Here is a 6,277-nt window from a genome sequence, read left to right as displayed (position 1 = left end):
AAGTTTGCCGATGATACTAAACTAGGAGGAGCTGTGGACTCCTTGAGGGCAGAGAAGCCTTACAGAGGGATCTGGGTAGACTAGAGAGCTGGGCAATCACCAACCGTATGAAATTTAACAAGAGCAAGTGCTGGATTCTCCACCTGGGACGGGGTAATCCTGCTTATATGTATAAATTGGGAGACAAAGGGCTGGAGAGAGCAGCCCGGGGGAAAGAGATCTGGGGGTTTGGGTTGATGGCAAGTTGAATATGAGTCAACAGTGTGCCCTGGCAGCCAAAAGGGCCAACTGTGTCCTGGGGTGCATCAAGCACAGCATAGCCAGCCGGTCGAGGGAGGTGATTGTCCCATTCTACACTGCACTGGTGCGGCCCCACCTCAAGTACCATCTGCAGATTTGGGCACCTCAATATAAGAATTAAATACTAGAGTGTGTCCAGAGGAGGGCGACCAAGATGGTGAAAGGCCTCGAGGGCAAGACTTAGGAGGAGCGGCTGAGGTCATTTGGCTTCTTCAGCTTGGAGAAGAGAAGGCTGAGGGGTGACCTCATCGCAGCCTACAACTTCCTCAAGGGGGGCAGCGGAGAGGGAGGTGCTGATCTCCTGTCTGGTGACCAGCGACAGGACACGAGGAAATGGAATGGAGCTGCGCCAGGGGAAGTTCAGATTGGACATTAGGAAAAGGTTCTTCACTGAGGGGGTGGTTGGTCACTGGAACAGGCTCCCCAGGGAAGTGGTCACAGCACCAGGCCTGTCAGAGTTCAAGGAGCGTCTGGACGATGCTCTTCGTCATAGGGTTCAGTTTTAGGTAATCCTGAACTCCTTTAGCTAACTCCTTTAGCAGGGAGTTGGATTTGATGATCCTTATGGGTCCCTTCCAACTTAAGGTATTCTATGATTCTATGATTTTCTCTGTTCTCTTTTCTGTGCTACTTCTATAAGGAGTTAGTAACTAGATTTTCAAGGAAGGTAAGATCAGTTCTGTGTGCATTGGAAAGGTATCCGCATTTCTGCTCTCAGTGATTGCTATAAACAGGCAGAGGAGAGATGAGAAAGTTCAGTAGTCTTGTACGTGCTTGAGACTTTGCAATAGTATGTGCTGGTACTATTTGCAGTAATGTTAGAACAAGAACAACAAAAAAAGTAAAGTGCACAATTCTTAAGACTCCAGGCCAATGCCACTGGATGTTTCTTTTTGGGCCTTAACTCTGGCACAGAATCATTAGAAAGTTAGGTTAGACCTAAAACAGGCTACTGCAGGACCTGGTGCAGTCACTAAAAAGGCTACCAGGGGTATGAATGGCTCACTGGATCAGAAAGAAGGAGAGGAAAAAGATATATAAAGATTTAAAAGGAAGCTTTAAGCATTAAAGAAAAAAAAAGTTAAAAAAAAATTACACATTTTAATCTTGAATCCATGACTGAATACTCATTTGGACCAAGTAGTGCTGTTTAAAATCCATCCTTGCCTCGTATTTTTTTTCCTTGGGATAGATTTATTACTACTTTAGCACTCTATTTAATGTGTGCATTTTATGGAATTACTGGAAGTTTTGTTTTCCAACTGTAGAATATTCCCATGAATTGTGAAAGCTGTGAAAGGTTCAGCCTTTCTCTGTTGCTGGACTTTGGGTGTGGATGCGTTCACAAAGTGGACAGTTTCTAGTATTCATGTCTTTCTCTGCAGGTGAAGAAAACAGCTACTACACAATGAAGGGAATGACAACTGAACATCTCTGTTGAGGACTCCTGATTTGCCCTCTTCCCCAGCTGCTTCTGAAGACTCAGAAGCCTTGACCTCTATCACTCTTTTTGTCACTTCACTGGAAATGCAATCACTTTTGGCTTTTGATGAATATTCAAAATGACACCGTCTGTCACCCTGTCATCTCTGAGGGCAGAAGCAGTTTGACTCTCCAAAGGTTTCCTCTTCTCTTTTTTTAAAGGAAAGTTGAATAATGATCCCTATCATCAGGGAAAACCACAAAGTGACATTTGCAGAACAGTAATTAAGAAAAACCATGCTAGATATTGGGATGGAGGGGAGGCACTGGAGCTGTTTCTGACTGGCATTTCAGAAGCCTTCTGATTCCCTGAATTGGGATGGGAGAGAAACAGCAACTCATTATATGGAGAATGTTTTTTGGCATTTATTTTGAAAAAGGCTGTGCTGTTACTATCATTTGTGCTAATATGTGATTTGTCTCCATCACTTCTTTATTTTGGGTAACTTGCAGTTTTATCTGGATCTGACTGCAGGAATGTGGTGAGGAGGATCTTCCTCCTGAAGTGGGGACTGAGGGTGGTAACTCTTTTCCCTATTATTTTGCTGAAATGCATCAGCTCTAATATTGAAATCAGAGGAAGGAATTGGTGTCCTTCTTATAAACATGTGCTTTATACACTGTAAGCCAGGACACTGAGCTTATGTTGGACACGTAGTTTGGTTGTGAAAAATTAACGTGCTAGTTGTGTTCCCTCTGACTGCAACCCTTTCCCTTCATGTGATCAAGGTGGTCGTTCCTGTTCATTAACATGGCATTTGGAGGAAGCCTGCTTACAAGGACCCCTACGCCCTAAGAAATAAATTTCTTGCTCTGTAAGAGTAGAAGGTGGAATGTGCCTTTTTCTTCCTAGGTCTGAAACTGGCTGACATATTGAAGGGAGAGAGAAAATTTGTACTAAGTTTTCAGCCTCTGAGTGTTCCCATTGCACAATGTACTCTGTGCCTGGCATAAACTGCGTATTTTGCGGACTGGTGTCTTTCTCTAACCTCCAGCCTTTTTTTTTTTTTGTCTTTGTGCTGTCAAAGTGGAAACTGTATGAAGCATTGGGTAATGAAACAATAGATAAAAGCTTTTGTATTGATCTGGCCTGAAATGGCTCTGCAGCGAATTGTTCTGCAGTGTCCTGGAGCATTGTCTCAGTGGTCTGTGGGGCAACTAGGATGTACCTATTTACTGTTTTAGGGAACCATAAAAGTTTGGGTTTGGTTTGCATTTACTGATGGAGAGAAGGTGCTGAGTAGCAGAGGTAGAACAAAATAGTATCTCTGAGTTTGGAGGCACCACCAGAAGGCTCCCCATCACCTACACTTGCTTTAAGGTCGGGTGAAGACAAGTACAGCATGGAGCTAAGCTCCAACTCCATGCTAGAGAGGTGAGGAGTTTCATAGTGCTTTCTGCTTTGCTGTGTTCATTAAAACAGATGCCTCTGTCTTTCGTTTACTTACACATATTCTGTGAAACCTGCTGCAGCTGGGCTTCTTTCATGCTCTGCAGGGGAATCCTGTTTGGCTGGGTTGCAAATAATTAGTACTGAGTACAGGCAGGGGTGAATCTGACTGATGCACTGCTTCTGGAGGTGCCAACATCAGAGGAAAAAATGAGCTGCCTAACCTGGCTCCTTTGGGGGTGATCCTAGGCCTAACTGAAGTGTAATGTGGGAAGAAGCCTGCCGTGGCAGGAAGAACAAATACACCTTCCTAGAGAAGTATCGTGAAAGCTTAGAGAATATCTGGTTGAAGGTCCCTGGGCTTGTGCCAAGATACAACTGGGGAGTGATGTCTAGAAGTTAGTCCAAACATTTAGGTCCTGTTTGTTGCTTGCCAGGATTATTTTGTGTTTTCCACATATTTTATTTGAATGTTTGGTTATAAATCTTGTGCATTGTTTTTTCTGTTTGCAAAGAAGTGATTTTTTTCTAATTGCCAGAAGCTTCTAGCTTCTGTTTTGTTTGTTCTGCCTGTGACAGGTATCACGTGCTCTTACCATAATCCAAAGACTTCAAAAGCCAACTAAATAATATCTGATCATGCACATCTCGACCAAGGTGAGTAGGCAGAATTTTTAAGGCTAGTGAGAAAAACATTGATGTAGGAAAATGAGAGGAAGTCATGCATCACTGCCTCTACCTGACCCTCCTCCTTTCTCTGGATTTCAGCTGGGGCTCAAATAACTCCTGGCTCTTCACAGGGCTGCTTTCTCTCTGCTATGTCCTGTGGGAGACTGCCAGTTTATTCTGCTTAAAATGTTCCCAGACTTTACTCAATCTTTAAAGACAGAAACAGCCATTAAATTGTGTAGTTTGACCTCCATAGACCATTAAATCTGACCTAGCACAGAAGATGTGCATAAACCTATCTTGTACCCAAAGGCTTATTGTGCTGTTAGAGATAGTAGTCGTGTTTCCTCCAGACTCCAGTAAAAGGCTCTTTTCCATAAGGACTGTGGTTTGGAAGTTGGAGTCAATTTTCAGATTTTTTTACTTCTAGGCAAAAGATGACACAAGAAAAAAAGCCCTTTCCCCCCTGCCCCTTCAGCCTGTGGTATGCAGCGGGCAGCACCGCGCACCATGGGAGGAAGGTCTGCGTTTCTGCAGACGCAGTAATTGCTCAGACAGCTCTGAACCATGCTTGCAGGGGCAAAAGGGGACCTGGTTACTACAGGATGTCTCTTGTGGCACACAATCAATTCCTTGCCTCTGTCACTTCACTATCCTCCTGATTTATGGTTTACAGATATTTAAGGACACTCATAAAAAGGCTGCTGCTGAACTTTCTAACTATGTATTAAAATTACTGTATCATTATTGAGAAGAAAATAGCTACATTTATTTTAAGGGTTTATTTTAACTATAGGTAAGAAAAATGCTAATGTCTAAGAGTAAACTTAGTAGCTTTGAAGCAGCAAGAAGTATGGCAAAGTCAGTTTGTATTTAGCCAACAGAAGTTTTGGGTCAGAAATTTTTGAAAACCAAAGCTTTATTCTTTTAGTTGAAAATGGTGGCTTTATTTGGAAGTTGATCCCAGAGAACAATCAAGAAAGTTAAGGAGACCCTAGAGAAATAATTGTATTTTGGGTTGATTCTAAATGAAAATTTTTCTTCTTCCTTTCTCTTTCCCTACCAAATGTGACTTGTTTAATCCAAGTCTAGTTTCTAGTTTTCCATATTTTCCTGTACTCACACTCCAAGTTTATCTACCAGCTTACAAGACCCAGTATGCCCAGGCTAGATCACAATTTTAAGTCTTTACAGGTATAATGTAATAGTGATCATTTTATAATCCACATTGGCCATAGACATTGGACTAGAATTAATTTTGTGCTATGAAAGTGATATGAAGCCACAGCAGAGCTGTAATGGGCTATTGTAAAGAAGTGTAATAGTGAATGGTGCCGATGGTATTGTGGTCAGGAAGCCAAAAAGGACCATCTTCATCTCAGATTAATTTGTTGTCTATTTATTCTTCTGTTCTGGAAACACCTGAACTGAAACTGGTAACTTACAAACCTAGCCTATATTACTGTTCTGTTCTTAATTAGTATGCTTCCTATTTAATCTCCTATAGCTGTCTTGCTCTTCTCACTTACTGCAGCCTGTTTTCCTTTAAATCACAAACTCCTAGTAGTACATGCATGTTAAAATACAATGCCTAGCACAAAGACCTGTAACTGTTACCAATGTTTTGGCCTGCAGTGTGATATAGTAGTAATATTTGTGTCTGCAACTTGAGTTGCTTGCAACTAGACTTCTGCTTGCATATGCCATGACATACAGCAAGAACTCGACAAATAGTCTGGGAAACAACCAGGAATGCAGTGTGCTTTAAATTAGAAGCATTTCTGCTGTCATGTGTCCCCAGGACAGGTTGATACTTTTTTTCTCAAGGGCTACTTTAAGAACACCAGGATGGAGACCTGCCTCCTGAAGAAATTCCTGGCTGTTTGGCACTGCATGAAAACTTTTTAAACTTCAAAGGGAATGATGTCTTGTGCTTCTGTCCAGAAGCAGGATTTGTACCCCTTTTTTTGGAGTGTATGTTCACTCCAAAGTGGATAGCTGGTTGCCTTTCTTTTTAAAGCTTGGTTATGGTTATTTTTCTCTTGGGCTCTGCTGCCATTTGTAAAGAGGAAGAATGAATGTTACCAGGGTCCCTGGAGTTACTAACCTTGATGTCCGTCTGTTAGTCTATAATCAAATGAAATAGACTCAAGGGCTTTGTGCTTCCTTTCTCGTAGATTCCCAGATGCTAAGAGATGTGCAGGATGACACGACCTCTAGCAATGTAATGAGGTTTGCGATACATTTAGAGATCCAGGATACTGACAAAATGGAGGCTTAATAGCTGATTCCTTTTTAATGCACAAAATAGCCAGATATATGCTACACCAGGCACAAAATACTGTATGTTTCAAGATAACATGTCATTGGGTTTTTGTCGTGGTTTAATCTCAGTCGGCAACTAAGCACCACGCAGCCGCTCGCTCACTCCCCCCC

The sequence above is a fragment of the Aptenodytes forsteri genome, unplaced genomic scaffold (genome assembly GCF_000699145.1).
Source record: "Aptenodytes forsteri isolate BGI_AS27 unplaced genomic scaffold, ASM69914v1 Scaffold69, whole genome shotgun sequence".
Lineage (NCBI taxonomy): Eukaryota > Metazoa > Chordata > Aves > Sphenisciformes > Spheniscidae > Aptenodytes > Aptenodytes forsteri.
Note: the sequence above shows the minus strand (reverse complement) of the source record.